Raw genomic sequence first — 10064 nt, forward strand, 5'->3', positions numbered from 1 at the left:
AATCATGTTTTAAACATGAGGACATAGTTAAATGTAATTTGCTCCTGTTTTTCTAGAAGGGAAAAAAAAAAGGTTTAACAATGTTAGGAAGACACCATTTGGTTCAAAGACCTCAAATGCAGTGGGTGAAATCTAGGCTCTCTGGGAGCCTCTGACAAAGATCTTGTTGCCTCCAGAGGGAAACATAATGGCATTTATAGCTCGGCTAGGGCTTGGGTTTCCTTGCTCTGAAGCTGTATTTGTCAAAGTAATTGAAAGCAACTTTTATTTTTTAAAAGGTACCTCTGTTTGCTCCAGGCATGATTCAAAGTCCCTGACAATGGAAAGATTACTTTATTTAGGTTAGATTAGATCAGATTATTTAATATGAAAATTTCTGTAATTAATTAACCCTGTTAATCAAGGGAAAAATAAAAAATCTGCATGGAGCTTCTCACTGCTGTACAAAGTTAGGAGGGTTTGCACTGCGTACTGTGTCTTTCCTATTGGGTATTATTTTAATGGCAAGAACACAGAAAATTTTCAGGAGAAATTAAATGATGCAATGAGTCCTTTCTTTCTAATTAATCTCAGAAAACTGTGCAGATTTTACTGCTGCAGGAATGCTCAGGCAAAGCAGATTTATTTTACTTAGTCTAAATCTAAAAGTTACTTTATCTAAAATTGTCTTTCTACCTGACAATCAAAGAATTTGTGTGTTCCTGTAGGGATTAAGTCAGGAAGCAGTTTTCAACAACAACAAATTGAAACGTTTACACAAGGAAGTGTTGCTTTTATAAGTGATGGGAAACTTCAAATTTGATTACAAGCAACCTTTGGCTTCCTATCTGTTCAACAATAGGCCATGTTGTTAAGGGCAATTTCCATGCACAGCATGTGGGTCCCATTTTTTCATCCTTAGACATGGTTGTTTACTGTTCAGAACTGTTTATGCATTTTAATCAGGCTTATTCAGCAGCCCTTAATAAATCACCACTAAGTGAATGTACCAAAACAAGAACTATTATACAGGATTTGTTCCCCTTATGCAGTATTTGCTGCCCTCAGGTTCCACTGGATATAAAAATAAAGAGTAAATGGGTAATTGAGTCAAAAGAATAATTATGAGACATATGATTTTAATGCCTTTTGCTGAGGAGTTGCCTCCAGCAACTTCCGTTAGCTACAGGAGCCTGCCTTTAAATTCAGCTCGGGCCAGAATGACTTAACAATTGGAACCTGCCTTCAGCTCATGGCACTGGAAGGCTTTTTGAGGGGATGAAGCTGACAGCCCAGTTCCTTCCTGGCAGACGTTTACGTGAGCCAAGGCAAAAGTCACAGAGATAAGTGCTTAAACATTCAGGTATCTTGGGGTCTGCCAACAACAGAGGAAAGCACTGCTAGTAAGAAACTGCTATGAAGAAGTAAATAGATCATTTTAGTTACTAATATAAGAAACACACAGAGAAGAATTTTTTTTGCATAGTCTGGTGAACAAAAACTTTCCAAAAGAGTTTCAATAAATAGTAATGGTTCCATTAATAAATGTTTTCTGTGATAGCTCTACTGCATAAATAGAAAAAATTCCAGAAATGAAGAAGTATTTAATCTTGAAAGATTTTTCCAATCTGGCTTTAACTGGATTTCACTGGATTACTATCCCTTCCTGTGAAAAACAGGAGAATTTTATAGACATATAGATCATGTGCAGGAAAGATGTGACACACATGGCATGGTGCCCTACATATGTCAAAGAGTAATGTCTGAGAAAAACAAAGAAAAATACTTAAGTATTTTTATTTGAATACAAAAAAGGCTTGTACTATGTAGGGTAGAGCTTCCCAGAAACTACTGTTGAAATGTAAAATATAATTTTGGAGATTATTCTGCAGGTTCTTTGCCTTGATCTGTCAGTTTGCCCTATGGAGGCCACTAGGAGAAATGAGGGTGGGTAAACTAGGGCTCTGTTTCTCTTACTTGCAGAAATCCTCCTTCCTTTTGGGTCACAGTTCTTGGTTAGGCTACCTAGCCCTGATGCTGCTTGTAGCCATAAAAGCTTTGTCCAGCAGTCAGCCGCCATGCAAGACTCCCCACCTACTTTCCTGCTGGATCATAACCCCTACTGCAGCTTTGCAGACCTTCTCTCCCCCAGCAAACCAATTTGTTTGGGTAGCACTTAGGCTGGTTTTCTAAAAAGCAGGATATTTGGGGCTTTTGCCTCAATCTATTACTGTTACCATGCTAATAAACGTTTGTGAGCAGAGAAATTGCCACAACATAACAAAACTCTGTTAGCTAAATAGTGAGATTTCCTTTGGGAAATTATACGGCTCAGTGTTCCATAAGCCTAACTAATATAAATTTCTATGACTTTAGTGGTGCTCAGTTATCATGATCAGCATGGAATCTAACCTTTCAGCTAGCTGGATCAAGAAGGCCCAAACCTTTCAAGAATACCACACTGAAATACTCTTTTCTTCAGTAACACCTTGGCTAGACCTACACAAAAGATGGACCCTGAATTGTGCAGGCAGATTGCTCAATTACTAATATCAAACTGGCAATTGTGCCATTCTTCCTTTGAAAATAGGTCACAGTCATTTCACATGCAGAAAGAGAAAACATATTTTCCTTTGATAAATGAAAAACTACTCAACAATAATGCTTTTTATTAAATTGTTTGTTCTCGGGCAAAATGTGGCCAAACCTGTTTCTTGTGCATCACTTGCAAACAATGCCCAGCTCAGACCATGTTGGGCTCTTCACCCTGAATTTAGCAATTTTTTTTTTTTTGTTATTCTATTAACAGCTTTGCATCCCCCCGTGAAATAAACACAATCGCCACGACTCTGCGCTGGTGTGCAGTAAAGAGAAACTGTCAGAAGAAACCAGTCCACTACGTTTCATGCAGTGTTACCTGAGCAGGACTTTTACTTGACTAATGGACCTTGTAATTGTATCGTAATTGTTAGGTTGAGACCTAGCTGTCAAGATTTTATTTCTTTCACAATTGCACAAGCTATATGTGTTTTTCTTTGCCTTGAAATTTCATTATATTACCTAACACTTCAGTTAGGAAGTGCCAGAGTCATTCAAGTCAGCCATTTGGGACCTAACCAAATTGTGAACCTTCACCTCAGTAAAATACTTTTGAATGCAGTAACTCACCTCAGATGCTCCCCTGCATTATCTTACAAAGTGTAAAAGAATTTAATTATGTCAATAAGTGGGCAAATATTCTTTTTTTTTTTCATACACAGAACTGCACTTGAAACTGATATTTTTTTTGGAAACAATTATTTCAAATGTTTAAAGACAATGTTTAAAAAATCAGTGAAATTTCTCTTTTCAAAGGGAGCATGAAGAGCATGCACCCTCTGATAATATGATGGTGACTGATTTGTCTCTTAACAGCCTTGTCTGCATATATCTTATTGAAGGGCCCTTCTAGGAACAGTAAAGAAATTAGTACAGTAATTGAAACATATATAAGGAATAAAAAAAGACTCTCCATGTGTCCCAGTTACTTTGAGACAGACTCACCTGTGCTGGAGCAGCGCAGCACCATGCTGTGCCCTTTGACCTGAAGATGTTAAAGCTTTGGAAACTGTGTCAGCAGCTGTAAAACAGGAAATATGGGGTAAGTAGTCCACATGAGAGAATGGACAGAAGAAGTCAATGGGAAAGGGAGGAGAAATAGAGAAAACTGTTACCCTCCCAACTTCTTTAAACTACTAAAATATATAAATTGTTAGAAGAACATTTAATAATTAAGTCTTTTGGAAAAATGTAGCTTGAAACTATGATATGCAAAAGGATTGCAGTGCTCTGATTGCAGTTTTGACCACTATGGTCAATCCAAAATTGAAAAACTTTCCCTAAAACAATTACACAAGTTTCTAACACCATCACTATCCCCAGAGGACAAAGATACACAATAAAAGTTGTGTGAAATACCCAAGACACTCAGAAAACACCTTGCTCTGATTTTTATATCACCAGATGCCTGAAGTATCAGCACTGCTGTAAATTGTGCCGGAGTATATGAAACAGTACTGGACAGACTATTGGATAAGCTCTGCATTTCGTATCAGCAGAGTTGTATATATGACTTGTTCTTAGGAACAGAAATCATCTACTGAGAAATCATTGTATGTTTTAGATACTTTTTTCTGAATCTTTTGTGGTAGAGTGGGAAGAATAGGTTGTGCTACTGTCTAACTTAATATGAATTACAAGTTCCTTTATATAAGCTCTCTCACATGCTTTGTACTATTCCGTCACAAGGGTGAAAAAGAAATCCAAACTAGGAAAATGAAATTTCCAAATAAAGTCCTGTATGACTGAAGCATTCCGTGTGTGGTTTCTGCAGGAAGAAGCATAGCTAAAAAAGTTTACTCACATCCATATATCTAGCTTTCAACATGTGTTAAAATCACGCACAAAAGTCAGGGTGCATGCTGCAGTAAGATTTTGTGCACATCTGCAACATAACTTGACAGGGAATCAATTTCTCTTCACACTTCAATATTTCACTTCTGTGTATTTTCTTGCAACTTGCTGAGCTCTAATGCCAAGCCAGATTTGACAGAAATTACTTCAGTCATTTGAAACTGAGCTGTTGAAGCTTTTTATGGAACTGGATTGAAAGAATGCTAATTCCATCTGTGTTTGCTCAGAATGATGGTGACTCCTAAGCACAGCAGTTTCCTGGTGAATGGTTAAGTTCAGCTGGGAGTGCTGTGAAATTCTTTAGCTAAATCTAGATTTCTCAAAAGCCTGACTAACCTGGCAAAGTTTAAATTGCTTTCAGGATGTCAGGACTGTAAAAAAAGAAACAGCGGGAGGTAGGAAGAGAAGTAAGTGTCAAGGCAAACTGCCTCCTCAGAAATTAGAATGGCAACAACAGAGTGCCCCAAATCTTCTAATGTTGTGGGCTAGATGCCAGTTTTGCTCCTTCCTCATAAGGCAGCTGTGGCCTGCAAGGACTGGGACGCTTGCAAGTGGCTTGTGTGGGCAGCTACAGAGGAAGCCAGTACCCAACACAAGCCCACCCAGGCTCTCCTCGAGGCTGCCCTTTGCTGCTGCATATAGAGCAAGACAGCAGTCTAGTTTCCTACTCTGTTTACTGAACATGGACTATGTTTCCCAATGCACAGAAAATATTTACGAGACAAATGGAGAAAATACTGAGCTGTGACAAGACTCAAGCCTGACCAGAATGCACAAATCTGATTTTCCTCTCCTTTCACATCCCTTCTTTTCCTCGAAAGACAGACCAAAGGTTTCCCCAGGCCACCGGTGGTACACCCAATTTTAGTGTGGTGTAGGTAACACTCATATACCAAAAATCTGCACAGTGCAAGTAACCACAACATTTTTTGGTGACAGCTACGCTTAAGAAGTCAGCTCATAATGGGTTCATGCCCCACATCAGGCAGGTGTCATGCCTTTTGTTTGAACTGTGTCCTAAGCTTCATGGTATACAAAGCAGCAGGTGTAAGCCAGAATACTTTGGGGATGGTACAAGAATGTAGAAATTAAACATGTAGTCAAAACTTATATGCCTCCTGCACAGTTGGAGTTTTGCTCCTAGTTTGCTGAGTGTTATTTCTACCACTGCTGTTCTGAGGTATCTCTGAGTTGCAGCTAACCTAAGTGGTTTGCATCCAGGTTAGCATAACCTGACTGAGTTACTTTCTTGGACCAGGACGCCCCTGAAATGATCATCACCAAAATGTCAAGGGAGCATTTTTGAATGGGGAAATTTAGAGCAAAATCTGCCTAAAAGTCAGCAGCAGCTCTGTAGTAATGACATAACCCAGGCCCAGACTGCCAAACTTGGTAATACATTGAAGAACATACTTTAATTTAAAGACTGCTGTCTAACATGCTCAGGTTAGACAAAACAGTGTGAGACAATTATCTCCAGAAGTGTGGAAAATCCATCTATCTGGGAAAATGGCAGATAGCTATGTTATTACAAATACATTTCAATGCAATTCCAAAGCATTTTTTGCCAGAGAAATTCAGGATCAATCTCAAAAAATGCTTTGACAGGATTAATGTATCATTCCTTTGGCTAGAATATGTCACTCCAAAGCTTACAAGCAGAAATGTAGAGAACGTGGTAGTATTTTTACTGAAAAAACAAAGTTGGAAATCATTAATGAGTTTAAATAGATGTTTCCAAAGTGTCATACACGGAGTCCAGTAAAATTATGACTGGCTAGAACTACCTTTAGCACATCTAAGCAAAGACAGCCTTAGAAAGACTTTTATTTAATTACCTCATCTCTGTCTCCTGAAAGTGTGCATCTGTTTCTATATCAAGATCCTTATTCTTGGCTTTATGGAAGCTATATGGCTTCCATAAAGTTTGAGCATCTCAGGCTGCCAGAGAGGAATATTCTGTGGATGCATGGAGGCAGATGGCTCACACCATGTCAAGTCTTCACAACAGAAATGGCAGGTCTGCTGAAATTTTTGCATATCTGATTTTAATAGAAGGTTAAAGGGCATTTAAATTACTAATTTCTCTTCTTAAATCAATTTTATGCATTTTATCCATGCTGATTGGAGGTGCCTTTGGGAAAACTTGTAGTCAAGAAAAACAGAATTTGCCCTGGGCTAGGTAGGACGTTCCCCATATTTACATGATTCTTTTGAATTACAAAGCTTTTCAGCTGCTGCTGTTACAAGATCCAGGTAAATACATCTTCTGAGATACCTACGCTACCAGTTTCCAACATAGCTTATGCAGTAAAATAAAGGAGCTTCTCCATTATCCTTTGGATACCTTGAAGTAATGCCATTGAATAACAGAATCATTTAGGTTGCAAAAAGAGCTATAAGATCATTGAGTTCAACCATTAATCCAGCACTGCCCACTTCACCACCAAACCACACTCCTAAGCACCATATCTGCATGTCTTTTAGATACCTCCAGGGTTGGTTGACTTAACTACTTCCCTGGGCATCCTGTTCCAATGCTCAACAAACTTTTCACTGAAAAACCTTTTTCTAATATCCAGTCCAAACCTCCCCTAGCACAACTTCAGGGCTATTTTTCTTGCCCTGTTGCTCACTACTTGGAAGAAGAGACTGACCCACACCTTGCTACAATCTCCTTTCAGGCAGTTGGAGACAGTGATAAGGTCTCCTCTGAGCCCCTTCTCTCCTGGATAAACAACCCCAGCTCTCTCAGCCACTTCTCAGAAGAATTGAGTTTCAGCTTCTCCACCAGCTGTGTTGCCCTTCTCTGGATATGCTCCAGCACCTCAATGTCCTTGTTGTAGTGAGGGGCCTAGAACCAGACACAGCACTCTAGGTGTGGCCTCACCAGTGGCAAGTAGAGAGGGACAATCACTGCCCTGGCCCTACTGGTTACACTCTTGCTGATACTGGCCAGGATGCAACTGGCCTTGTTGGCCACCTGGGCATCCTGCTGGTTCATGTTTATCAGGATGTTCAATAGCACCTCCACGTCCTTTTCTGTCAGGCAGCTTCCCAACTACTCTTCCTCCAAGCATGTAGTGCTGCATGTGCTAGTTGTGACCCTAAAGCAAGACCCAGCACTTTGTGCCTCGTTCAGCTTCATACAAATTCGGCCCACCAATACAACCTGTCCAGATCTCTTTGCAGAGCCTTCTTGCCCTCCACCAGACCAACACTTCCACCCAACTCGGTGTCATCTGGAATATGACTGAGGGTGCACTCAATTTCCTTGTAGAGATCATTGATAAAGATATTAAACAGGACTGGCCCCAATACTGAGCCCTGGGACTGGCCACCAGCTGGCCTGCATTAAACATCCCTCTCCTGGCCCAACCATCCAGCCAACATTTTACCCCACAAACAGTGCACCTGTGCTAGCCATGAGCAGCTCAGCACCTTTGAGTGGATCTCATACGGCCCCAGAGACTTGTGTCTGTCTAAGTGGTGTAGCAGGTCACTGACTGTTTCCCCTTGGATTATGAGGGCTTCATTGCTCCTGTCTCCCAGGTCAGGGGGCTGGGATCTCAAAGAACAACTGGTCTTACTACTAAAGACTGAGGCAAAAAAGGCATTGAGTATCTCAGCCTTTTCCTCATTCTCTGTTCCTGTGTTTCCCATCCCATTCAACAAAGGATGGAGAGCCTCCAGGGCCCTTCCTTCATTTGTCACAAAGGTATTTATTGAAACAATTTTATTGTCTTTTATGGAGTAGCCAGGTTAAGTTCTAGCTGGGTTTTGGTCCTTCCAATTTCCTCCCTGCAAAACCTCATGACGTCCTTGTAGTCCTGCTGAGCTGCCTGGCCACTCTTACAAAGGTCATCAGCTCTCCTTTTTTCCCAGAGTTCCGGACAAAGCTCTCTGTTCAGCCATCCCAGTCTTTTGGCACATAGGGACAGCCTGCTCCAGTGTCTTTAAAAGTCCCTTCTTGAGGAACATCCAGCTTTCCTGGAACAGTCTGCCCTTCAGGACTGCCTCCCAAGGGACTCTACCAATGAGGCTCCTAAAAAGGACAAAGCCTGCCAAGGCTTTGGGAGTCCAAGACAGCATTCTGCTGAGTTCTCTCCTTAGTCTTCCAAGAATAGAAAACTCTATCATTTAATGGCTGCTGTGCCCAAGACTGCTGCTGACCATTATAATATCACCAACAGTCCTCCTCTGTTCACAAACAGCAGGTCCAACAGGGCAGCTTCCCCAGCTGGCACACTCACCAGCTCTGTGGAGAAGTTACCATCCATACAGTCCAGGAACCTCCTTGACTGTTTCCTCTAAGCTGTTCTGCATTTCCAGCGGACATCTGATAAGCTGAAGTCCACCATGAAGACAAAGGCCAGAAATGGGGATTTACTAGAGTGCAGACCTAAATGTTAGCTGTACAAACCTTAAAAAAAAAAAAAAAAAAGAGCTTGCAGAAAAATCATATGCATGTAAATGCAAAAAAATGTAGATGCTGCTAATATGCAAGCTTGCTGTTAAACATCAGGAAATTTCCATCAAGGATGGAAATGCCATCTGAGAAAGGGCAGAGCTGATGTAGAAGAAGGATAGAAGGATTGTTAGGGAGACTTTGATGTAGTTGCACAGATCTTGTGCTTAATATGTTACATAAATTGTCTGCCCTGTCAGTAAGACTGTCCTCTGAGGAGGGAAGGCTTAACTGAGTACTGAGAATTTCATGTATGTTTCATGTACCCCATTTTTTAAGTTTTGCAACCTGAGAAATGTATCTTCATGCTTTCCAAACACCCGGTACAAGCCAAGATACCCAGTGAAGGCAAACTTTCTTCTCCTTCAATCTGATTAAGGTAAATTAGTAAATTGACAAAATCCAAATGCAGAGCAAGTACTTTCCAAGTTTGAATAATCAAATGAAAAGAAGTAAGAGCTACTCATTATGTGAATGTCATCTCTACTTTCTGAATGTATCTGGATAATACTCATCCAAAAGCTTTTCACATCCATGGCTAAGGATCCATTTGTCATGCATTCACCAGAAAGGATCTGGATTTTAGGGATGCCACTTGCTTTATTGTCAAATCATTCCATACTCCAGATCTGAACAAGGAATTTATATTTTCTTGTGCTGTGCTCTCCAGCTTTTGACAGGCAACAACTCTTGGGCCTGACTGTACTCAATCATCACATGCCCAGAGGATAGACACAATTTGGTAGCTACTGCTCAGCAGAGCTGCAGATGTGTGTCCCAGAGACCAAGTGCTCAGAGGCTGCCCTGGTTTAATGAGTTCATTTCACTATTCTGCTCTACCACCCTTGCTTAACATCACACAACCAGTTTGAGGTCTCCACTGGGAATCGCTTGAAAAATAGTATTTCCTGTCTTATTTAAAACCTGAGTCCTGTGATTTCGTGGGTTTTTAGTACAGCTATGACAGCAGTCAGATCATGGGTGAGATGCCACTGATAGATGAAAATCACACAGAAGAAAGAGACTGCTTAAACACACATCGTAAGGCATGGGTTAAACCCTGGAAATAGAGATGCAACGTGACATGAATTTTTAACTCATCATGTAGTTGATCACTCTCTCCCATGCAGTCAAATGCTACATGTGTTGATGAACCTTCAGGTCC

This window comes from Camarhynchus parvulus, chromosome 1A (assembly GCF_901933205.1).
Source record: "Camarhynchus parvulus chromosome 1A, STF_HiC, whole genome shotgun sequence".
Classification (NCBI taxonomy): domain Eukaryota; kingdom Metazoa; phylum Chordata; class Aves; order Passeriformes; family Thraupidae; genus Camarhynchus; species Camarhynchus parvulus.